Source organism: Oncorhynchus masou, chromosome 9 (genome assembly GCF_036934945.1).
Source record: "Oncorhynchus masou masou isolate Uvic2021 chromosome 9, UVic_Omas_1.1, whole genome shotgun sequence".
Taxonomy (NCBI): domain Eukaryota; kingdom Metazoa; phylum Chordata; class Actinopteri; order Salmoniformes; family Salmonidae; genus Oncorhynchus; species Oncorhynchus masou.
The window spans coordinates 33,375,936-33,403,068 of NC_088220.1; the positions used below are offsets into that span (position 1 = coordinate 33,375,936).

The 27,133-nt window shown below is 45.3% G+C and overlaps 1 long non-coding RNA gene across 1 annotated transcript; it reads right to left on the reverse strand.

Moving 5' to 3' along the window:
- LOC135545198 (uncharacterized) lies at nt 1-26,363 on the reverse strand. The gene is made up of 3 exons (XR_010456424.1): nt 26,273-26,363; nt 4,476-4,644; nt 1-972 (listed from the first exon to the last, which is right to left on the reverse strand). It is a non-coding gene; the product is annotated as an uncharacterized LOC135545198 (long non-coding RNA).
- Nucleotides 26,364-27,133: the final 770 nt, after the last annotated feature.

The window sequence follows — 27,133 nt, forward strand, 5'->3', positions numbered from 1 at the left end:
ATACATGTTTAATGACGATGAAAAACGATAATACAAAAACAACAACCGGAACGTGAAAACCTATACAGCCTATCTGGTGACAACAAAACACAGAGACAGGAACAATCACCCACCAAATACTCAAAGAATATGGCTGCCTAAATATGGTTCCCAATCAGAGACAACGATAATCACCTGACTCTGATTGAGAACCGCCTCAGGCAGCCATAGACTATGCTAGACACTCCCAAGACAAAACACACCACAATAAACCCATGTCACACCCTGGCCTGACCAAATAAATGAAGACAAACACAATATAATACGACCAGGGCGTGACACCCTAGTTAGTGCAGTATATTGAGAAGTGTGACTAACAACAGGGAAAATGACAACTGAACAGAAATAGAGGTATGCTTAGATATTCTGTGCAGAAAAAATACATTTAAAACTTTTTTTTTTTTTTTTACATAATGCCATAATGATTATCGCTCTAGATTGCAGGAAAAAAAGCTGTCTCGGGTGTTTGAAAAATGTAGCCTCCCTCCGGACCACTCAGCGTCCATCCTCAAGTTGATCTTGGTAACAGTATTTTAAACCTCTGTTTGTTTGTGAACTTCCTCTGCTTCAACTCTGGCCTTTCACATTGCATCCACTACTACCTACCTGGCATTCAATGCAACACATGTATCTCTCCAACTAATAACATGAGAGGGAGTTTGTGTAGCCAGCACCACAGTATGCATTCATCACAATCATTTTCACCACAAATGTCCTCCCTCATATGGACCGCCAACCAGTTACACATGCTTAGACAACATGCTCAAATTGTAGGCATTATTTAAACAGGAGGCACATCGTTGACTTCCTAATAACCAGAATTCCAATCCAGTCCCAGCTGTCTCCAACGGCTCCAAACTCAGAGCTCTGGTGCTTGTAGTTTGTTGACAGAGAGAGCGATGCCCCTCTGTTGTGGGATACTGTTGCCGTGTCCTGGTGGTGAGAGGAAGTAAACAGTGTTAATAGATACATATTGTTAATACGTATTGTTGTTGTCCTGACAAAGCCCAGCACATGGCTCTCTGGCTCTCTGCTGGCCTAGCTGGCCATGCTGCAAGGCATTCAGGGAAGGGGCATCTGCGGCCAGATCACTCCACGCACGGTGGGCCGCGGGGCAGTGACACAGGCAGAGACTGCAGGCTGGTGCTAAGCTTTCCAACTGAGGGACAGACTGCTCTGGAACCCCAGATGAGTACCCAGTGGTGGGGAATAGTACCCAATTATCATACTTGAGTAAAAGTAAAGATACCTCAATAGAAAATGACTCAAGTAAAAATGAGTCACCCAGTAAAGTACTACTTGAATAAAAGTCTAGAAGTATTTGGTTTTAAATATACTTCAGTAACTAAATTAAGTGTATTTGCTAATATATACTTAAGTATCAAAAGTAAAATTATATATTAAGCAAACCAGACAGCACGGTTTTCTTGTTTCGAAATGTACGGATAGCCAGAGGCACACTCCAACACTCAGACATCCTTTACAAACAAAGCATTTGTGTTTAGTGAGTCTGTCAGATCAGAGGCAGTAGGGATGACCAGGGGTGTTCTCTTGATAAGTGTGAATTGGACCATTTTCCTGTCCCGCTAAGCATTCGAAACGTAACAAGTACTTTTGGGTGTCATGGAAAATGTATGGAGTAAAAATAGATACTTTTCTTTTGGAATGTAGTGAAGTAAAAGTTGTCAAAATGTAAATAGTAAGGTACAGATACTCCCAAAAATGACTTAAGTAGTACTTTAAAGTACTTTGCGTCACTGTGAGTACCCCACTGTGGAATTGATCACCACCACCCCTCTCCGGCTGGCTAGCGCTTCGCTGGCTTTCTCTCTCCGCTGCTTTCTCACTGTCTTTCTCACTTCGTTGTTTGTATATTTTGTCTATGGTTCAGCCTTCTCTGTTGTCTAACTTTTTCTCTTTCAGTATCAAATTCCTCATTCCAATTCTTTATATCTCGCGTATCTTTTTTCTCCTCTGGCAGTCTCTTCCGTCTCGCTCTCCCCCTGGCCGTCTCTTCCCTCTATGTCTCTCGGTCACCCCCTGGCCGTCTCTTCCCTCTATGTCTCTCGGTCTCTCCCTGGCCATCTCTTCCCTCTCTGTCTCCCCCTGGCCGTCTCTTCTCTCTCTGTCTCTCGGTCTCCCCCTGGCCGTCTCTTCCCTCTCAGTCTCCCCCTGGCCGTAACTTCCATCTCGGTCTCCCCTTGGCCGTCTCTTCTCTCTCTGTCTCTTGGTCTCCCCCTGGACGTCTCTTGGTCTCCCCCTGGACGTCTCTTCTCTCTCTGTCTCTCGGTCTCCCCCTGGCCGTCTCTTCCCTCTCAATCTCCCCCTGGCCGTCTCTTCTCTCTCTGTCTCTCGGTCTCCCCTGGCCGTCTCTTCCCTCTCAATCTCCCCCTGGCCGTCTCTTCTCTCTCTGTCTCTCGGTCTCCCGCTGGCCGTCTCTTCTTGGTCCTCTCTTGGTCTCCCCCTGGCCGTCTCTTTCCTCTCTGTCTCTCGGTCTCCCCTGGCCGTCTCTTCCCTCAATCTCCCCCGGTCTCCCCCTGGCCGTCTCTTCCCTCTCGGTCTCCCCCTGGCCGTCTCTTCCCTCTCTGTCTCTCGATCTCCCACTGCCCGTCTCTTCCCTCTCGGTCTCTTAGTCTCCCCTGGCCGTCTCTTCCCTCTCTGTCTCTCGGTCTCCCCCTGGCTGTCTCTTCCCGCTCTGTCTCTCGGTCTTCCCCTGGCCGTCTCTTCCCTCTCGGTCTCCCCCTGGCCGCCTCTTCCCTCTCTGCCTCTCAGTCTCCCCCTGGCCATCTCTTCCCTCTCTGTCTCTCGGTCTCCCCCTGGCCGTCTCTTCCCTCTCGGTCTCCCCCTGGCCGTCTCTTCCCTCTCTGTCTCTCAGTCTCCCCTGGCCGTCTCTTCCTTCTCTGTCTCTCTGTCTCCCCCTGGCCGTCTCTTCCCTCTCTGTCTCTCGGTCTCCCCCTGGCCGTCTCTTCTCTCTCTGTCTCTCGATCTCCCCCTGCCCGTCTCTTCCCACTCGGTCTCTCAGTCTCCCCTGGCCGTCTCTTCCCTCTCTGTCTCTCGGTCTCCCCCTGGCTGTCTCTTCCCGCTCTGTCTCTCAGTCTCCCCCTGGCCGTCTCTTCCCTCTCGGTCTCCCCCTGGCCGCCTCTTCCCTCTCTGCCTCTCAGTCTCCCCATGGCCATCTCTTCCCTCTCGGTCTCCCCCTGGCCGTCTCTTCCCTCTCGGTCTCCCCCTGGCCGTCTCTTCCCTCTCTGTCTCTCAGTCTCCCCTGGCCGTCTCTTCCCTCTCTGTCTCTCTGTCTCCCCCTGGCCGTCTCTTCCCTCTCTGTCTCTCGGTCTCCCCCTGGCCGTCTCTTCCCTCTCGGTCTCCCCCTGGCCGTCTCTTCCCTCTCGGTCTCCCCTGGCTGTCTCTTCCCTCTCTGTCTCTCGGTCTACCCCTGGCTGTCTCTTCTCTCTCTGTCTCTCGGTCTCCCCCTGGCTGTCTCTTCCCTCTCTTCCCTCTCGGTCTCCCCCTGGCCGTCTCTTCCCTCTCGGTCTCCCCCTGGCTGTCTCTTCCCTCTCTTCCCTCTCGGTCTCCCCCTGGCCGTCTCTTCCCTCTCGGTCTCCCCTTGGCTGTCTCTTCCCTCTCTGTCTCTCAGTCTCCCCCTGGCTGTCTCTTCCCTCTCTTCCCTCTCGGTCTCCCCCTGGCCGTCTCTTCCCTCTCGGTCTCCCCTTGGCCGTCTCTTCCCTCTCTGTCTCTGTCTCCCCTGGCCGTCTCTTCCCTCTCTGTCTCTCTGTTTCCCCCTGGCCGTCTCTTCCCTCTCTGTCTCTCGGTCTCCCCCTGGCTGTCTCTTCTCTCTCGGTCTCCCCCTGGCCGTCTCTTCCCTCTCGGTCTCCCCTGGCCGTCTCTTCTCTCTCGGTCTCCCCTGGCCGTCTCTTCTCTCTCGGTCTCCCCCTGGCCGTCTCTTCTCTCTCGGTCTCCCCCTGGCCGTCTCTTCTCTCTCGGTCTCCCCCTGGCCGTCTCTTCCTCTCTGTCTCTCGGTCTCCCCCTGGCCGTCTCTTCTCTCTCTGTCTCTCGGTCTCCCCCTGGCCGTCTCTTCCCTCTCGGTCTCCCCCTGGCCGTCTCTTCTCTCTCTGTCTCCCCCTGGCCGTCTCTTCCCTCTCTGTCTCTCGGTCTCCCCCTGGCCGTCTCTTCCCTCTCTGTCTCTCAGTCTCCCCCTGGCCTTCTCTTCCCTCTCGGTCTCCCCAAGGCCGTCTCTTCCCTCTCGGTCTCCCCCTGGCCGTCTCTTCATTTCGGTCTCCCCCTGGCCGTCTCTTCCCTCTCTGTCTCTCGGTTTCCCCCTGTCCGTCTCTTCTCTCTATCTCCAGAAGTGTGTTTATTCTGGTGTGCTTGATGCAGGAGGGTTATGAAACTAGATCAGAACTTTCTATGTGATGTGTGTGTTTCTGCATGCAAAGCTCCACCGTGTCTAGTTGTCCTGTTCCTTGTGGTTGTCCAGCACGCTCTCTATCTCTGTCCACGACAACCGTCCCAGAGTCTGTCACCCTCCGCTTTGGCCGCCGCCACAGTCTGGACACCCATCTGCGCTGCCATCGCCATGGTTACGGACATAATCCGCCACCGGACAACCAACTGAAAGCAAGGAGGCTTTTAGAATGTGACATGAAATCACCACACACTGTTTTCCACAACACACACACAACAACAACTCATATCTTTGGGATAATAACATGCTGTATCTCTGTTGTGGCAGGAAATAACATCAACTGTGGCAGTTTATAGCAGTTTTATCGTCATGGTGACTCTGAGCGCCACCTGTCAGTTTTGGCAGAGGCCCTAACATGACAGCTTTCTGTCTGCCATCTGATTCACACACAAACATACACATTTTTAAGGCCAGAAATTGGACAAAGCGTTTTCACACCAATCCAAACGTTCACTGACACAAATGTTCAATGACACAGTCCATGACACATTAAACATTCCTTTTTCGATACCTTTCCAAAAATTCATGAATTATGTTAACAAGATATTGCAATGCATTCACTTTATTGCTCCCAATAATACATTTCATAACCAGGCGACGTTATGGTTCTGGGTTCCTGACCGTCAATAATAATGACAAATCATCCCTATAGCGACGACTGTAGTGGAGACGTGAAGATGATAGAGACAGCTTCTTATCTTTGCTTGCTGTGTTAATCCCACAACATGTCAAGCAGAACATTACTACCTCACAGGTCCCGGGCTGAAGCAGAACTGTTTGTTTTGAGCTCTATCAGGATTACCAAGGTAATTATCATGTGTAAACTCTGTAGCATGTGGCGTAGTGATACTCAGAGAAGTTATTCATTTAATAGGAGTCTATTGACGCACCTGTGTGTCAATCTAAGTAAGAGATATTCACTGCGTCCGCCTATGTCGGCCTTCCGCATCTGCAGTGGAGGTTGGCCAAGCTAGAGCCGTGCTTTCGGAAAAGCTGACCACGACTCCATTTTGCTGATCCCTGCCTACAGACAGAAACTGAAATAAGAAGCTCCCACGCTGAGGTCTGTCCAACGCTGGTCCGACCAAGCTGATTCCACACTCCAAGACTGCTTCCATCACGTGGACTGGGACATGTTTCATATTGCGTCAGGCAACAACATTGACGAATACGCTGATTCGATGTGCGAGTTCATTAGAACGTGCGTTGAAGATATCGTTCCCGTAGCAACGATTAAAATATTCCCTAACCAGAAACCGTGGATTGATGGCAGCATTCGCGTGAAACTGAAAGCGCGAACCACTGCTTTTAATCAGGACAAGGTGACTGGTAATATGACCGAATACAAACAGTGCAGCTATTCACTCCGTAAGGCTATCAAACAAGCTAAGCGGCAGTATAGAGACAAAGTAGAATCTCAATTCAACGGCTCAGACACAAGAGGTATGTGGCAGGGTCTACAGTCAATCACGGACTATAAGAAGAAATCCAGCTCAGTCACGGACCAGGATGTCTTGCTCCCAGGCAGACTAAATAACTTTTTTGACCGCTTTGAGGACAATACAGTGCCACTGACACCGCCTGCAACGGAAACATGCGGTCTCTCCTTCACTGCAGCCGAGGTGAGTAAAACATTTAAACGTGTTAACCCTCGCAAGGCTGCAGGCCCAGACGGCATCCCCAGCCGCGCCCTCAGAGCATGCTCACACCAGCTGGCTGGTGTGTTTACGGACATATTCAATCAATCCCTATACCAGTCTGCTGTTCCCACATGCTTCAAGAGGTCCACCATTGTTCCTGTTCCCAAGAAAGCTAAGGTTACTGAGCTAAACGACTACCTCCCCGTAGCACTCACTTCCGTCATCATGAAGTGCTTTGAGAGACTAGTCAAGGACCATATCACCTCCACCCTACCTGACACCCTAGACCCACTCCAATTTGCTTACCGCCCATATAGGTCCACAGACGACGCAATCTCAACCACACTGCACACTGCCCTAACCCATCTGGACAAGAGGAATACATGTGAGAATGCTGTTCATCGACTACAGCTCGGCATTTAACACCATAGTACCCTCCAAGCTCGTCATCAAGCTCGAGACCCTGGGTCTCGACCCCGCCCTGTGCAACTGGGTACTGGACTTCCTGACGGGCCACCCCCAGGTGGTGAGGGTAGGCAACAACATCTCCACCCCGCTGATCCTCAACACTGGGGCCCCCACAAGGGTGCGTTCTGAGCCCTCTCCTGTACTCCCTGTTCACCCACAACTGCGCGGCAACGCACGCCTCCAACTCAATCATCAAGTTTGCGGACAACACAACAGTGGTAGGCTTGATTACCAACAAGGACGAGACGGCCTACAGGGAGGAGGTGAGGGCCCTCGGAGTGTGGTGTCGGGACAATAACCTCACACTCAACGTCAACAAAACTAAGGAGATGATTGTGGACTTCAGGAAACAGCAGAGGGAACACCCCACTATCCACATCGATGGAACAGTAGTGGAGAGGGTAGTAAGTTTTAAGTCCCTCGGCATACACATCACAGACAAACTGAATTGGTCCACTCACACAGACATCATCGTGAAGAAGGCGCAGCAGCGCCTCTTCAACCTCAGGAGGCTGAAGAAATTTGGCTTGTCACCAAAAGCACTCACAAACTTCTACAGATGCACAATCGAGAGCATCCTAGTGGGCTGTATCACCGCCTGGTACGGCAACTGCTCCGCCCACAACCGTAAGGCTCTCCAGAGGGTAGTGAGGTCTGCACAACGTATCACCGGGGGCAAACTACCTGCCCTCCAGGACACCTACACCACCCAATATTACAGGAAGGCCATAAAGATCATCAAGGACAACACCCACCCGAGCCACTGCCTGTTCACCCCGCTATCAACCAGAAGGCGAGGTCAGTACAGGTGCATCAAAGCTGGGACCGAGAGACTGAAAAACAGCTTCTATCTCAAAGCCATCAGACTGTTATACAGCAACCACTAACATTGAGTGGCTGCTGCCAACACACTGACTCAACTCCAGCCACTTCAATAATGGGAATTGATGGGAAAGGATGTAAAATATATCACTAGCCACTTTAAACAATGCTACCTAATATAATGTTTACATACCCTCCATTATTCATCTCATATGTATACGTATATACTGTACTCTATCATCTACTGCATCCTTATGTAATACATGTATCACTAGCCACTTTAACTATGCCACTTTGTTTACATACTCATCTCATATGTATATACTGTACTCGATACCATCTACTGTATCTTGCCTATGCTGCTCTGCACCATCACTCATTCATATCTTTATGTACATATTCTTTATCCCCTTACACTGTGTATAAGAAATTAGTTTTGGAATTGTTAGTTAGATTACTTGTTGGTTATTACTGCATTGTCGGAACTGGAAGCACAAGCATTTCGCTGCACTCGCATTAACATCTGCTAACCATGTGTATGTGACAAATAAAATTTGATTTGATTTGTCAGACCAGGAGACATCCCATCTGCAGTGGAGGTTGGCCAAGCTAGAGCCGTGTTTGTCAGACCAGGAGACATCCCATCTGCAGTGGAGGTTGGCCAAGCTAGAGCCGTGTTTGTCAGACCAGGAGACATCCCATCTGCAGCGGAGGTTGGCCAAGCTAGAGCCGTGTTTGTCAGACCAGGAGACATCCCATCTGCAGTGGAGGTTGGCCAAGCTAGAGCCGTGTTTGTCAGACCAGGAGACATCCCATCTGCATCGGACGTTGGCCAAGCTAGAGCCGTGTTTGCATCCCATCTGCAGGCGGAGGTTGGCCAAGCTAGGAGCATCCCATCCGTGTTTGTCAGACCAGGAGACATCCCATCTGCAGCGGAGGTTGGCCAAGGAGCCGTGTTTGTCAGACCAGGAGACATCCCATCTGCAGCGGAGGTTGGCCAAGCTAGAGCCGTGTTTGTCAGACCAGGAGACATCCCATCTGCAGCGGAGGTTGGCCAAGCTAGAGCCGTGTTTGTCAGACCATGAAACATCCCATCTGCAGTGGAGTTGGCCAAGGAGGTTGGCCAAGACATCCCATCTAGAGCCGTGTTTGTCAGACCAGGAGACATCCCATCTGCAGTGGAGGTTGGCCAAGCTAGAGCCGTGTTTGTCAGACCATGAAACATCCCAAAAAACTACAACCCTACAACCCTCACAACTGTCACGGGACTCGTCAGAGGGTAACCCATACAAATGAATGGGCGTATGGAGATGGCACAAAACTAACAAAAATAAAGGGTTAAATATGTGTCCAAAAAAACAAAGATATTTACTGAACTTTCTTATATCTCATAGATATAGGACAGACACTTATTAAAAACATTATTCCTTATGATTTATTTATATAGCTAGCTGGGTCCCGAAAATGAAAATCAAAGAGCTAAATGATCCCTGGAATTAACATCTTAGAACAATTCCTTAGGTTAGCTCCTCCCAACAGCTTAGACTGATGGAAGCTCTATCGTCAGACTCCTGGGGCCTCATTTATCAAGGTGCTTGCGCACAAAAAAAACACACAGTAAACCTTGCATTAGCCAGTTTTCCCACAAAGGTTGGTATTTATCCATTTTGAACATGATGGAATTGCACGCAATTTTTGGGGGGGGGACATGGGAGGTGATTGATGAGCAGATATTATAATAATGGTAAGCTAATAAAAAACATTAAAACGTGAAAATGATAAAACGGATGCATTTGCCTTTGGTAAGAAGATCGTATATGGAGTTGGTCACCCCTTTGCTGCAATAACAGTCTCCACTCATCTAGGAAGGCTTTCCACTAGATGTTGGAACATTGCTGTGGGGATTCTCTTCCATTCAGCCACAGGAGGATTAGTGAGGTTTGGGGCTGATGTTCGACGATTAGGCCTGGCTCGCAGTCTGTGTTGCAATTCATCCCAAAGGTGTTCGAAGGGGTTGAGGTCGGGGCTCTGTGCAGGCCCGTCAAGTTCTTCCACACAGATCTCTCAACAAACCATTTCTGTATGGACCTTGCTTTGTGCATGGGGGCATTGTCATGCTGAAACCGCAAAGGGCCTTCCCCAAACAAAGTTGGAAGCACAGAATCATCTAGAATGTAATTGCATGCTGTAGCTTCTCAATTTACCTTCATTGGAATTAAAGGGCCTAGGCCAAACCATGAAAAACAGCACCAGACCATTAGTCCTCCTCCACCAAACTTTACAGTTGGCACTATGCATTCGGGTAGGTAGTGTTCTCCTGGCATCCGCCAAACACAGATTCATCTGTTCTCGACACCTGACACCTGTCAGCAACGGATGTGGCTGAAATAGCTAAATGCACTAATTTGAAGGGGTATCCACATCCTTTTGGCCATGTAGTGGGCCTAAACCATAATCATTTTGCAGGGCATGTCCTTTTCTGGCATGACTGGTTTATTCCCACTATATAACAAATGTCCGGCTACCATTTGTCCATCGCTCATCTAATAGTCAACTATGCTCAAAAGTAAATAGACCGGTAGCCTATGTCAGTATGGGTAGGCTACAGTATTGCTGAAAGATAGGACTGAGACATAATAGCCTGTGTAGGGAGATTTTTTTTTTTTATATAAGCATTTCGCTACTATTTATCAAATCAAATTTTATTTGTCACATACACATGGTTAGCAGATGTTAATGCGAGTGTAGCGAAATGCTTGTGCTTCCAGTTCCGACAATGCAGTAATAACCAACAAGTAATCTAACTAACAATTCCAAAACTAATATCTTATACACAGTGTAAGGGGATAAAGAATATGTACATAAAGATATGAATGAGTGATGGTGCAGAGCAGCATAGGCAAGATACAGTAGATGGTATCGAGTACAGTATAAACATATGAGATGAGTATGTAAACAAAGTGGCATAGTTAAAGTGACTAGTGATACATGTATTACATAAGGATGCAGTAGATGATATAGAGTACAGTATATACGTATACATATGAGATGAATAATGTAGGGTATGTAAACATTATATTAGGTAGCATTGTTTAAAGTGGCTAGTGATATATTTTACATCCTTTCCCATCAATCCCATTATTGAAGTGGCTGGAGTTGAGTCAGTGTGTTGGCAGCAGCCACTCAATGTTAGTGTTTGCTGTTTAACAGTCTGATGGCCTTGAGATAGAAGCTGTTTTTCAGTCTCTCGGTCCCAGCTTTGATGCACCTGTACTGACCTCGCCTTCTGGATGATAGCGGGGTGAACAGGCAGTGGCTCTGGTGGTTGTTGTCCTCGATGATCTTTATGGCCTTCCTGTAACATCGGGTGGTGTAGGTGTCCTGGAGGGCAGGTAGTTTGCCCCCGGTGATACGTTGTGCAGACCTCACTACCCTCTGGAGAGCCTTACGGTTGTGGGCAGAGCAGTTGCCGTACCAGGCGGTGATTTTCAAGAGCACACTGGTCTCCATCACTGGGAAATTGAAAAAAATATGGAACTACCCAGACTCTGCCTAGAGCTGGCCGTCCAACCAAACTGAGCAACTGGGCAAGAAGGACCTTGGTCAGGGAGGGGACCAAGAACCTAATGACCACACTGACAGTACTACAGATTTCCTTAGCTGAGATGGGAGAACCTTCCAGAAGGACAACCGTCTCCACAGCACTTCACAATTCTGGGCTTTATGGGAGAGTCGCCAGATGCAAGCCACTCCTGAGAAAAAGCCACATCACAGCAAACCTGGAGTTTGAAAACGTCACTTGAAAGACTGAAAGCATAAGGCAAAACATTCTGTGGTCTGATGAGACAAAAATTGTACTCTTTGGCCTGAATGCAAAGCGCTATGTCTGGAGAAAATCAGGCACAGCTCATCACCCGTCCCCACTGTGAAGCAAAGTGGTGGCAGTATCATGCTATGGGGATGCTTTTCATCGGCAGGGACTGGAAGACTGGTAAGAGTAGAGGGGGGAAAATGAATGAAGTCAAATACAGGCAAATCCTTGATGAGAACCTGCTTCAGAATGCAAACAACCTCAGACGGTGGTAGAAGTAGGAAAATGGCATTGACAGATAGGGCTGCCTTTTCTATGTTATTTCTTACATTATTAGCCAATAAATGTTATATTGGATATCATAGCGGCAGTAACTCACCAGCATTACGACCAGGAAAATGACTTTCCCTAATCGGATCCTTTGTTCGTACCCCCCAGGGCAATTGAACTGATTCCAGAGGCCGAACCAAAATAATGCCGGCGGAGAAGAGGTACTAGGAGTGGTCTTCTAGTCCGACTTAGGAGGCGCGCACACCACCCACTGCTTCCGAGTATATTACTTGCTAATGTTCAGTCTCTGGATAATAAAGTTGACAAGCTCAGGGCAATGATTTCTTTCCAGAAAGACATCAGGGATTGTAACATACTCTGTTTCATGGAAACACGGCTCTCTCGGGATGTACTGTCAGTGACCGTCCAGCCAGTTGGGTTCTCGGGTCATCGCTCATACATGAATAAATATTCATGTAATATGTATGAAATGACTCATGGTGTATGATTATGGTGTATGATTAATGACTCATGGTGTGATTGTGATAAAATACAGGAACTCAAGTCCTTTTGTTCACCTTTTACAAGCATTTTACTACATTTCGCTACACCCGCAATAACATCTGCTAAGCACGTGTATGCGTCAAATAACTATTTGATTTTAAGATTTACATTGACCTCAAGCATACAGCCCAAGCATACAGCCCAAGCAACATTGGAATGGCTTCAGAACAAGAACGTGAAAATCATTGAGTGGCCCAGCCAAAGCCCAGACTTGAATCCCATTGAAAATCTGTGAAAAGACTTGAAGATTGCTGTTCACCCTGTCTCCATCTAACTTAACAGAACTTCCCAAAATCCATATGTGCAAAGTTGATACAGACATACCCAAGATGACTCAAAGTTGTAATCAAGGTGCTTCCACAAAGTATTGACTCAGGGATATGGAAATGAGATATTTCTGTATTTCATTTTCAATAAATTTGCAAGTATTTCTAAAAACACGTTTTCACTTTGTCATTATGGGGTATTGTGAGTAGATGGTTGAGGAAAAAATGTATTTGATCCATTTTGAATTCAGTGTGTAACAACAACATGTAGAATAAGTTGGTCACTACAAAATATTAAAACATTGTGTCCACACCACTATGGAAATGTGCTCAAATCTGCTATTTATTTAAAAACATTTTTAATAACATAAGTCAATGGAGGGCTTTTTCCAGCCGTTCACAAACCCACAAATATAGTATGCCTCTGATTTATCAATGAAAATGTGTATATTGCGTGCGACAGTTTGAACACCAACAATTTCTTGTGCGTGCAAATCCTAAAATCTCCACATACGCCAGAATTTTGTAAGAGATATACGCACGTTTGATAAATGAAGCCCCTGGAGAGGTGATCGACTGACATTGTTTGTTCTCAGACAGAAGCACCCCTGGGATGGACTTTGGTCCTACCTTAACAAAGACATGCTTTGGTACTTTGGTGACTAAATGTATTTTTGCTTTGGGCTGGATGTGTCAATGTGTAGTTCATACATGCAGAATCTATGAGCAGAATTACTGTCTCACCTAAATTAGCCACGAAATCCCTAGTTTGAAAGTGATTGTTTTCTGGAAGCTGTGCTGCGCATTTCCCCTACATTTCCCCCCACGTGGGTCAGCCCCAAGCAATTTGAGTTCCGGCCAATGAGATTCAGCCCCTTGCCATTTGAACTACAGCTACAAAGAATCACACACAGCGGAGCCAGAGAGAAAAAGAGAAAGCAATGATGTTGTGCACATATATATTTTCGGGAGCCATATTTCGTTTGGCTCGTGGGCGCTACTTTCAGAACTTTTGGCAGAAAAGTAGGGATGTAACAATCACCGATAGGCATCGGTTCCGATTTAAATAGTTTAAGATGCAAGTGCATCAGTCTGATCCAAATATAGCATGCCTCAGTCAGAAAATCGTTCAAATGTTATGAATCATCTGGTTCACTAAAATGTTGTGCTCATATTACATTCTATCTACCTTCAGAAAATACCTCTCATCTTTTGTGACAACTGATGCATCCTCTCCTGCAGTGTCAAACTGCATGTAACCGTGTTGACAGTCATTGATCTACAAGTCCTTTTGCATGCCGAACAACCCCAGGTAATATCAGTAGCCTAGTAAAACTGCGCATTGTGCCCAGCTTCTCGCAATACCTGCTCTAAGGGGCTTACAATTTTATTTTGATTGTTCAGGTTTCCCATCAGTAATAGTTTTGGTAGTTTTGCTTTAAACAATCAGTGTATATGGTAAAGTTGATCCTTTCATAACGAGGACAGCAATCACTTTTGCGAGGCAGACTGCATGGCCAAAGTGAGAGGAAAAGATTAGATCACTCCCTAACTTCCAAACAGTCAAAACCATTTGATTTTGAGATGGAGTGAAACAAAATGTCATAGCTAATTTGTAAACGATACATATTGATATATTACTAGTTAAAACACTTAATTTGCAAAAATTACAAGTTAATTAGTGGGTGTTGGTGATTTCAGAACCAAAAAAACATAGGCTACATTGCCCTCCCTACTCTGATAGTGGTAGTGGGGTGGTAGATTCCTAGTCCCCTTATGGCTGAGATCAGGTGCCTACATAGTACATAGTACTGTACATACACCATAGACAAACATAATTTATACTCACTCACACACACACACACACACACACACACACGTCACCTCAGACAGATCCAGGGATTTTTTATTTTAGATTGGAATATGAATGTTTATGCAACAAATGTTAGAGCATCGTATCGAATTGAACAGAATAACATCGATTCGTTCTCTAATCGAACTGAATCGCACCCAATCGTTTCAAACAAAAACGTATCATTCTTGTATATTTCCGGAGCACATGTATCTAAATGCGCATCGAATTGTCTTGAAAGGGAAAGATGCATATCCCTACTGAAAAGTATTACAAAAGGTAGAGCAAAGAAAGTTGTCGTCTCTTTCAGTTGCATTCTATTTGTATAGCATATCACTGTTCAAAAGTTATCTGTTACTACAGTGGACATTTCAGCAGATCAATCAATCACTTTATGCCTAGATTCCTTGACACTAAACAAGCTGCCTATGAAGCATTTTTTGAGCCACACAAGGCATGATATACCTCCTCAAGGACAAAACTTGCCAGCTATCGTAAAGACAAATACCTATTAATAATGGAAAGATATGAATTATTTAGACAGAATTTGCAACTCGGAGAAAGTTGTTTGGCATGCGCCCATCCATGGCTTATGTTCTGATTCTTGTCTTATGTTGTATTGATTTGTGTTTTTGAGAGAGAGAGAGATATTTACTTATTCCAAAAATATTGTGTTACTGCTTGAATTTAAAATGGATTAAATTGAGATTTTGTGTCACTGGCACAATATCCCATAATGTCAAAGTGGATTTTTGGGGGGGAAATTGATTAAAAATGAACAGCTGAAATGTATTGAGTCAATAAGTATTCAACCCCTTTGTTATGGCAAGCCAAAATAAGTTCAGGAGTAAATATTTGCTTAACAACTCAAATAATAAGTTGCATGGACTCACTTTGTGTGCAATAATAGTGTTTAACATGATTTTTGAATAACTTCCTCATCTCTGTACCCCACACATACAATTATCTGTAAGGTCCCTCAGTCAAGCAGTGAATTTCAAACACAGATTCAACCATAAAGATCAAAGAAGGGCACATATTGGTAGATGAGTGTGAATACAAAAAGCCAACATTGAATATCCCTTTAAGCATGGTGAAGTTATTAATTACACTTTGGATGGTGTATCAATACACACATTCACTACAAAGATAGTACCTTCCTAACTCAGTTGCCAGAGAGGAAGGAAACCGCCCAGGGATTTCACCATGAGGCCAATTGTGACTTTAAAACAGTTACAGAGTTTAATGGCTCTGAAGGTGTAACAACAAATTAAAAATATGTAAAAAAGTGTATTTTTGTCCTCTGAAGAGGGAGGGTGGTGGATGGGCCCCCAAAAATAAATAAACACTTGGCAAACAAATTAACTTTATGTCCTGAATACACATTTTCTGTTTGGGGCAAATCGAACACAACACATCATTGAGTACAGCTATTTTCAAGCATGGTGGTGGCTGCATCATGTTATGTGTATGCTTGTCATTGGCAAGGACTATGGAGCTGTTTTATATAAAACGAAACTGAATAGAAGTAAGTGCAGACACTGGGAGACAAATTCACCTTTCAGCAGAACAATAACCTAAAACACAAGGCCAAATATACACTGGAGTTGCTTACCAAGATGACGTTGAATGTTCCTGAGTCACCTAGTTATAGTTCTGACTTAACTCGGCATGAAAATCTAAGGCAAGAGATGAAAATGGCTGTCTAGCAATGATCAACAACCGACTTAAAAGAGTTTGAATACGTTTTTAAATAATAATATTGTACAATCCAGGTGTGCAAAGCTCTTAAGCCATGCTCACACTGCAGGCCGTAATGCTCAAATCAGTTTTGTTTTTCATTTTTCATTTTCAATACATTTGCAAACGTTTCTAAAAACATGCTTTGAATTCAGGCTGTAACCAGGGGTGAAAGTAAATGTAATTTCTTACAAGTACAGGACACCCAAGTGCGCGATTTTTTTATTTATTATTCTACAAAAATGATAGGGTAGCCTGCTCTGCTGAGACTGACAAACAGATCAATAAAAATGATGTTGTCTGATCCAAAAAATCTGGGAGGTGGGGACTCAAGTACAATTTGACGTCTGGAGGAGGAAACTATTGACCAAAAACAAACAAAAGTGGCACTGTGACCCAATGATAAAGACGTGAATATGCACACATCCACTGTTGTCCACGGGCACCTTGGTCTCGGCCACTCATCCTCGCGCTGTCCTCAATCGTCTCCGCTACGAAAAAATGAAAGTGTTCTCCTCAAACGACAATTCAATTTCCAGTCAATTCACTAATTTGTCAAGTGGCTGATATGCAGTAATGTAAAATAGTGGTGTGAAAGCCTATGGTTTTCCTGGGGGCATGTTGTATGAATTGTGATAGGCTGACGTTTTACCAGACTGTACCGCCTTACTTTCACCCCTGGCTGTAACATAATTAAATGTGGAATAAGTCAAGGGGTATGAATACTTTCTGGAGGCTACAACTAGGGAAACCGCAGTTCCCTCTAAAGTGTAAATGACCTTTATGTTCCAATAGAACAACCCACTGTACCAAGGCCACATTGTGCCACAAGGTGAGGTAGATAATGATTTCTTCCAGATTACCTTGCTGTGTCCTGTCCAGCATTGATTGGCTGTGGGTCCATTGAGGTCAGGGATGGGGAAGGGGACTGGACTACCTGGGTGCAATCCTCAGGGAGATCTATTTGGATGATTGACCTACAATCATGTAGTAGATATTGTACTATTTCCCATCCTCCCCATGGACAGGCTGCCTTTAGAACTGTTCATAAAGATTCCACGTGTTGGTCACAATGTAACTTCTGCTGTTGTGTGTTCAAGTAGTGTCTTATAGATTGTCCTTTCCTAAACAGGGAGGTAGAGAACATGAGTCAGATTTGAATCGATCTCGATTGGATGTTCTGTTGTCGCTGTTGAGAAGTGTGGAAATCCACGTGCGTGTGAGTGTGTATCAAACAGATTTTTTGAGAGAAAATGCTAGGAGCTTCACAGAAGTAAAACAAACAAAAAAGAGTATAAAGTAATAAAAGACTGCAACAATGACCATGATCCTTGGTGTTTGTGTTCCTGGAACTAAAGTGCTGTTCGTGTGTGTCTGATTGTCTCTCTCAGCACTCTCCCATTATGAGATATACTCTGACCCAACCTGTTCTCTATTTTCTATTCTGTATGGCTGTGCTAACAGCCACATTATCACAGCTTTATTCACTGCATATTTGTCCTGTCTGCAGCAAACCCGAGGAGAAAAGGTGATTTTAGGTATCAGAAAAGACATGGGAAACAGAGAGGAAGTGAAAAAACTGTCTAAAGTGCTTAAAAGGGAAATGTATGTGACTTTCACTTCACAGCAGTTCCCTCCCCTTTTTTGTTTGGCTTTGCAGAGTGTTCTCCACCCCACCCCACCCACCCCTGACCATATGGTTCAGATGCCTCTTCAAATGCAGAAGAAGAAGACCAGGGATAGAAAAAAGAAAGGAGAGAGTTGTCACAAACTGAACATTACAGAGGATGTGCTAATGCACCTATGCTAAAGTATTTGCACTACCACGTGAACTGCATTAGCATAATGCTAAACCTCTCAACGCAATGTCTGTCTACTCTAGCTTTTACAGGTAGACTTATAGGTCATTATCAAATAAACGTCACAATAAGATGCACATTGTTCTATTTGGCTGCTAGGGGACAAGGAGACCCCCAGCTCCGCTAAACCATTGACAGCTATGTGCAGTTTTTCAAAGGATTGTTAAATAAATGGTTTGGTTTTAATATAATCACCTCTTAAATAGCATAGTTAGAACTACACATAACGATTACTCCACATTTAGCTCTATCATCAGAAATGTACATCAAGTAACTACTTGCTTTTCATGATCAGTAAATATAAATTGATCATGTCATTTCAGATATGTGAGAGTAGCCTATTCACTTGGAATGTAGCTAGCTAGCTAAGCAAACAACATGTGTCATTAATCATCAGTGATTAGGCTTTTGGAAAGAGCTTGAAATCGGCAAGTCCGCCTCCTGGTAAAGTTGTCAGCTGGACTACTGTTATCACCACTAAAGAGAAGCAAATCAAACAATATATGGATATAGCCATCTAGTTTATCCCCTGAAAGTTAGCTTGTTAACTAGCCATATTGACGTGATCTGTTGTTAGCTAGCAAGCCATATTGACGTGATCTGTTGTTAGCTAGCAAGCCATATTGACATGATCTGTTATTAGTTGGCTAACCATATTGATGTGATCTGTTAGCTAGCAAGCCATATTGATGTGATCTGTTGTTAGCTAGCAAGCCATATTGACATGATCTGTTATTAGTTGGCTTGCTATATTGATGTGATCTGTTGTTAGCTAGCAAGCCATATTGACGTGATCTGTTGTTAGCTAGCAAGCCATATTGACATGATCTGTTATTAGTTGGCTAGCCATATTGATGTGATCTGTTAGCTAGCAAGCCATATTGATGTGATCTGTTAGCTAGCAAGCCATATTGATGTGATCTGTTGTTAGCTAGCAAGCCATATTGACGTGATCTGTTGTTAGCTAGCAAGCCATATTGACGTGATCTGTTGTTAGCTAGCAAGCCATATTGACGTGATCTGTTGTTAGCTAGCAAGCCATATTGACGTGATCTGTTGTTAGCTAGCAAGCCATATTGACGTGATCTGTTGTTAGCTAGCAAGCCATATTGACGTGATCTGTTGTTAGCTAGCAAGTCATCATGACGTGATCTGTTATTAGCTAGCTAGCCATATTGAAATGATCTGTTGTTAGCTAGCTAGCCATAATGACGTGATCTGTTATTAGCTAGCTAGTCATATTGACGTGATCTGTTGTTAGCTAGCAAGCAATATTGAAGTGATCTGTTGTTAGCTAGCTAGCCATAACGACGTGATCTGTTATTAGCTAGCTAGCCGTGGTCCATCAATCAATGTCTGTCAGCAGCAATTGTGATTAAACACTCGTAAAAACAATGTTGAAACAAGTACATTGGGTCTACTTACCACTACATGTTTAGCTGTACAAAGTTTCTACCGGAAACATCGGCAAATGTGCCCTTCTGCTGCTTGACAGGCAGAGCCCACAAAGGATGGGAAATGAACCTCAACCACTCATGTGTCAGGTATAGTTCACTTTTATGTTATATCACTCAAAAATCCAATTAATGGTGGCCAATACCAATATTGAGAGATATTGTGAGGCTACCCTCATGTATCTGAAATTACATGACTGATGTTTACTGATCATGAAAAGCATGTTGCTGTGTAATTCTGATAATAGAGCTAAATGTGAGCAATTGTTTTGCATGGAATAATCTGAAATGTATAGTCTACAGAGGTGACGATATCACTACCAAATAGCTAACATTTATTTGACCATTCCTTGAAAACAGCATGCAGTTGTCATTGGTTTTAGTGGGCCAACCCTCTTCTGTTAGTTTGACCAATATCTTTTTTTTATTAATTTTATTAATTAAATTTATTAATTAATGTCCATGTACCACCCTGTTTAAAGTCTTCCCTCTGTCCCCTCTCTCTCTTGGGGGATAACTCTGGGGCTACTCCTGGATGCTCCTAAGTCTTTGGGGAGACTGTGACCAGACCTGATCCTGCTCTATTCCAGTGGATTAGGTACCATCCCCCTAGAGGGAGGGAGGGAGGGAGGGAGGGAGGGAGGGAGGGGGGGAGGGAGGGAGGGAGGGAGGGAGGGAGGGAGGGAGGGAGGGAGGGAGGGAGGGAGGGAGGGAGGGAGGGAGGGAGGGTGTGTGAGAGAGATTTAGAGAGATTCGGAGATTTAGCAAGTCATTGTCTGGTGTGTTGGGTCCTGTCGGTGTCTTGTTAGCCCATGCTGTGAATGGCTCTTAGGGGCTTTATGGGGTGTCTAACTGGCTAAGGCTTTCCACAGCTCCGCTGATCTCTGACCTCTTAAATCTCCTGTGCGCTACACCTTAACCTGAAGACACCTCAGTGTAAATTCTATATCTATGGTGACAGACACCAGGTGTGTGTGGGTCTCTATCTCTCTCTCTCTCTCTCAGAAGGCCCTGGTCAGAATCACAGAGAACACTCAGTACTCTCAACAGAGAACAATCTCTGCGCTCTACCACAAACACCCACGACACTTATCTAGCTAGCACTAACACACCCGCTGTTCCTCTGTTCTTCAGCCTAGCTGAACACAGGTCTACTCTCCTTTCATCTGCTAGTGTCACTACACACACACATCTGTTCCCTGTGGCCCTCTCATCCGGGGCCAGCTTGGCCCACAGCCAGACACACACACATGGACCTTCTCCAAAAGGAGGACTCAGAGATCACAGGCGTGGCTGGACCACAGGGTGACACCCAGATACACACGCACACTGACACACTAACAAACAAACACACTGACAAACACACACACACACATCATCTAACTCCACCTGTCCCCGTTATACTTTACCACTATTCCCAACCCAATGAACAAGCTAGTAGTTACCTGAGAGAGGGTGCCAGCTCTATGACCCCCAGACAAAGACATTGCCCTAAGCTATAGAGTTAAGTCAGCCACCAATCCTTGCTACTGACACCAAGTACTGTGCTGACTAATAGCTTCTGATTCCCGGAACTGTTATATGACTGAATGAAAAATAAAGCAGGTCACATTCTATTATACTCCCAGACATCTTTGGAATGAATCAATCACTGAAGCAGCATGCATTGCCTAAGTCAGATGTGAATGGAGGAAATAGAGAGGTTGTACGCATGGCGCTGGTATAAACTGTACAGTGTGAACTGTCACCCATCTCTTCCTGTTCATATTACACTGAACAACAACAACGGTTTTGCTGAGTATTTGGCACCGGAACATGCTGAACTGTATACCATGAAAACAACATGTTGTCGTTAGGACGTCCCCGGACCATCACAAAATGGTCGCCTGGAGTTGTCAGGTCGTTCTGTCATGGTCCCTTCTAGTTTTTGTCTAGTTCCCAGTTTGTCTCAGGGTAGTTTTTAAGACCTTCTTTGGACGTTGTGTTATGGTCCCTGGGCGGTTTTTGTCTACTACTCAGCTTGTTCCTGAGCAAGAAAAGTGCCAGGGCAACCTAATTTCATTACACTTCCCCCTTGTTACTGTTGTCAAGTCCATTACAGCCCTGATTGGTGCACCGTTGATCCATTCACAGCGCTTTGTCTTTTGGCAATGTCAGGGACACCCACACAAACAGTACTTTAAACAATGTTTTCAACATACATATTTGACACACTGTGACATTCTGTACATGATTATATGTGTATATTTATTCATCCAGTAATTATTATTCACTTGGGATTCATTTTCCTGCTATGCCATCATGTCTGTGTCAATGACTGATTTAACCTCTATTCCTTTACTTTGCATTTCCAAGTAAATCTCGGCTCTATTAATTAAAAATACACTCCCGAAAAACTATTATGACAATAAAACTTGTTTTCTTATATACAGTACCAGTCAACAGTTTGGACACACCTACTCATTCAAGGGTTTTTCTTTATTTTTACTATTTTCTACAGAGTAGAATAATAGTGAAGACATCAAAACTATTAAATAACACATGGAATTACAGTGGGGCAAAAAATTATTTAGTCAGCCACCAATTGTGCAAGTTCTGCCACTTAAAAAGGTGAGAGGCCTGTAATTTTCATCATAGGTACACTTCAACTATGACAGACAAAATGAGAAATTGTAGGATTTTTAATTTATTTATTTGAAAATTAAGGTGGAAAATAAGTATTTGGTCACCTACAAACAAGCAAGATTTCTGGCTCTCACAGACCTGTAACTTCTTCTTTAAGAGGCTCCTCTGTCCTCCACTCGTTACCTGTATTAATGGCACCTGTTTGAACTTGTTATCCGTATAAAAGACACCTGTCCACAACCTCAAAACAGTCACACTCCAAACTCCACTATGGCCAAGACCAAAGAGCTGTCAAAGGACACCAAAAACAAAATTGTAGACCTGCACCAGGCTGGGAAGACTGAATCTGCAATAGGTAAGCAGCTTGGTTTGAAGAAATCAACTTTGGAAGCAATTATTAGGAAATGGAAGACATACAAGACCACTGATAATCTCCCTCCATCTGGGGCTCCATGCAAGATCTCACCCCGTGGGGTCAAAATGATCACAAGAACGGTGAGCAAAAATCTCAGAACCACACGGGGGGACCAAAGTTCTCCTGCAAAGAGCTGGGACCAAAGTAACAAAGCCTACCATCAGTAACACACTACGCCGCCAGGGACTCAAATCCTGCATTGCCAGACGTGTCCCCCTGCTTAAGCCAGTACATGTCCAGGCCCATCTGAAGTTTACTAGAGAGCATTTGGATGATCCAGAAAAAGATTGGGAGAATGTCATATGGTCAGATGAAACCAGAATATAACTTTTTGGTAAAAACTCAACTCGAGGACAAAGAATGCTGAGTTGCATCCAAAGAACACCATACCTACTGTGAAGCATGGGGGTGGAAACATCATGCTTTGGGGCTGTTTATCTGCAATGGGACCAGGACGACTGCTCCGTGTAAAGGAAAGAATGAATAGGCCATGTATCGTGAGATTTTGAGTGAAAACCTCCTTCCACCCAGCCAGATGAAATGTGGCTGGGTCTTTCAGCATGACAATGATCCCAAACACAAGGTCCTGGAGTGGCCTAGCCAGTCTCCAGATCTCAACCCCATAGAAAATCTTTGGAGGGAGTTGAAAGTCTGTGTTGCCCAGCAACAGCCCCAAAACATCACTGCTCTAGAGGAGATCTGCATGGAGGAATGGGCCAAAATACCAGCAACAATGTGTGAAAACCTTGTGAAGACTTATAGAAAACGTTTGACCTCTGTCATTGCCAACAAAGGGTATATAACAAAGTATTGAGATAAACTTTTGTTATTGACCAAATACTTATTTTACACCATCATTTGCAAATAAATTCATTAAAAATCCAATTTTGTCTGTCATAGTTGAAGTGTACCTATGATGAAAATTACAGGCGTCTCTCATCTTTTTAAGTGGGAGAACTTGCACAATTGGTGGCTGACTAAATACTTTTTTGCCCCCACTGTATATATATGAGAGAGATATTCCTGTGTGGCTCAGTCGGTAGAGCATGGCGCTTGCAACGCCAAGTTTCCCACTGGGGCCATATATGTAAAAGTAGTGGCCCCAGAGAGTCGCTTTGGACAAAAGCGTCTGCTAAATGGGATATATTTTTTTTTTTTATATATATATTTAAAGAGAGAGATATAGATAGAGGGAGAGATATAGATAATGGGATATATATAGAGAGAGATATTTATAGAGAGATATAGAAAGTGGGATAGAGAGATATATATAGAGAGAGATATATAGAGCTGGAGAGAGGGTGAGATGGAGAGAAAAAAGATAGATAGCTTGGTTGGGCAAACTCGGGGGCGATTGGTCTGCCCAGACTGGGCACTGAAGACAAGCAGCAAATCAGTTGGACCAGTGTCACTCCAAACTCATCTCCCAGCCCTCTAGCCTGTGTGTCTGCCTGCCTGCCCGCCCGCCTATTTGCCTGCCTGTCTCTCTGCCTGACTGCCTGCTACACAACTCAGTGGCACCGTAATACAGATGATAAATTTGGCTCTATAATTATCTCTCTCTCCACCTTTCTCCCTCTTTCGTCTCTCTTTTACTCTCTTGCTTCAGAATCTCAATTATTTCGACAATTTCTACGTTCTTAAACCTTCTTCAGTGAAACAGGATTATATTAGAACAAATACTCATTTTTTCCCACATACTCAGGCTTCAAAACTGTAATGAAACGCTCTGTATGTGCTGCTGTTTATAGAGCGTAGTTAAATTCACACCTTCCAGTTGCTGATTAAATGAGATAGGAATCAGGCTTTGCCTCATTATATTACCCTGGTGTTACATTGAAAAATCTATTTTTCTCTCAATTCGGTACAAAAAATATTAAACTGAGAATGTGCATGTTTCTCCATCCTTTCTTCTGATGTGAGCCCCTCTTCATCCTTTCTTCTGATGTGAGCCCCTCTTCATCCTTTCTTCTGATGTGAGCCCCTCTTCATCCTTTCTTCTGATGTGATCCCCTCTTCATCCTTTCTTCTCTGATGTGAGCCCCTCTTCATCCTTTCTTCTGATGTGAGCCCCTCTTCATCCTTTCTTCTGATGTGAGCCCCTCTTCATCCTTTCTTCTGATGTGAGCCCCTCTTCATCCTTTCTTCTGATGTGAGCCCCTCTTCATCCTTTCTTCTGATGTGAGCCCCTCTTCATCCTTTCTTCTGATGTGAGCCCCTCTTCATCCTTTCTTCTGATGTGAGCCCCTCTTCATCCTTTCTTCTGATGTGAGCCCCTCTTCATCCTTTCTTCTGATGTGAGCCCCTCTTCATCCTTTCTTCTGATGTGAGCCCCTCTTCATCCTTTCTTCTGATGTGAGCCCCTCTTCATCCTTTCTTCTGATGTGAGCCCCTCTTCATCCTTTCTTCTGATGTGAGCCCCTCTTCATCCTTTCTTCTGATGTGAGCCCCTCTTCATCCTTTCTTCTGATGTGAGCCCCTCTTCATCCTTTCTTCTGATGTTAGCCCCACTTCCCAGTGCTCTCCTGTCAGTTCCTCCCACTCTGCTCTACACCAACCCCAACGCTCCACACCACACCAACCCACACCGCTCTACACAACCCCAACCCACACCACACCAACCCACACCGCTCTACACCACACCACACCAACCCACACCGCTCTACACCACACCACACCACACCAACCCACACCGCTCTACACCACACCACACCAACCCACACCGCTCTACACAACCCCAACCTACACCACACCGCTCTACACAACCCCAACCTACACCACACCGCTCTACACAACCCCAACCTACACCACACCGCTCTACACAACCCCAACCTACACCACACCGCTCTACACAACCCCAACCTACACCACACCGCTCTACACAACCCCAACCTACACCACACCGCTCTACACAACCCCAACCTACACCACACCAACTCATACACAACCCCAACCTACACCACACCACACCAAACCAACCCACACCTCACCAACCTACACCACACCATTCTACACCACACTACTCCAACCTACACCACACCAAACCATACCACATCAACCTATACCACACCAACCTACACCACACCAACCCATACCACTCTACACTACACCAACCTACACCACACCACTCTAAACCACACCATCCTACACCACTCTACACCACACCATTCTACACCATACCAACCCACACCATTATACAGAACTCTACACCACACCACTTTATACCACACCAACCCACATCACACCAACCCACACCATTCTACACTACACCAACACCACTCTATACCACACCAACTCACACCATTCTACACTACACCAACCCACACCACTCTACACTATACCAACCCACACCACTCTACACTACACCAACCCAACCCACACCACTCAACACCATACCAACCAACACCATACCAACACCATTCTACACTACACCAACCCACACCACTCTACACCATACCAACCCACACCACTCTACACCATACCAACCCACACCACTCTACACCACCCCACTCTATACCGCACCACACCAACCCACACCATTCTACACTACACCAATCCACACCAAACCAAACCACACCACGCCACTCTACACCATACCAACACACACCACACCACTAAACACCAGACCAACCCACACCACTCTGCACCACACCACCACACCACATTGATCTACACCACGCCACCTAAAGATCAACACAGGTCAAGGAGAGGTGTCAGCAGCAAACAACAACAAAAGCCATAACCACTCTCCTAGGAGGAGAAGAGGAAAGGAACGAGAGGAGAGGAACCCTAAGCAGCCTCTTAATGGACCTGTTGTATCATCCAATCCCACACGAGGTGAGAGGAGAACACACGCACAGGTCAGAGAAAACTCAAAGATTAATGAAAAAGAGCAGGTCCACACACACACGATCATACCGCATACTATAGCATACCTACATGTGTGTGTTAGTGGATGGGGTGCATGTATTTAGGCATACACAAATACCTGTTGTATTGTCCTGGAATCTCATATTCGTCTGGCCGTCCGTCCGTCTGTCTGTCTGGAGAGGTGACTAACATAACCAGAGGGACTCTGGTTGCCATGGAGCTGAGATCAGAGAGGGGACTTTGCTTTAGAGTTGAGACAATAGAGAGAGAGAGAGAGAGAGAGAGAGAGAGGGGGCGGGGGTGAGGAGAGAAAGTAAGAGGGAGTGTAAGATACAGATCGAGACCACAGGAGGTTGGTGTCACCTTAATTGGGGAGGACACGCTAGTGGTAAAGGCTGGTGTGGAATTAGTGGAAGGATATCACATACATCAAACACGTGGTTTCCATGTGTTTGATGCCATTCCATTAGCGACTTTCTGGCCATTACTATGAGCCATCCTCCCCTCAGCAGCCTCCACTGATAGAGATAGAAGGAATGAGTGAGAGAAAGAGAAAGTAGAGAGAGGGCGATAAGGTGACATTTTAAAGATAGTACAGACTTTTGTTAATGCCGACCCTGAATCCGGACCTGGATCAAAGGTAGCTGGGTGGGAGTTCAACACTGTCCACTACTGCTGGTAATACCCCCCCAAACAGGGGATGTCCTAAGGACATTTGCAACGTTCCCATTAGGTCCCTTAAAGGGATTTTGGCGAGAAGTTATCCGTGGAACATTCAGTGACCCACAAGGGGAACGTTTCATGGTGGTCAAGGTGACTTGGCATGATGGCCCCGAGGGAACGTTCTCTAGGGGACCTTTGTCTAGTTCCCTGTACGTTCCCAGAACGTCACTGAGGACCATGTCAGGACCTTTTTGGGATGTTCTTGAGACGTTGTGTCATGGTCCCCTGGAGGTTTTTGTCAGATGGTCCCAAAATT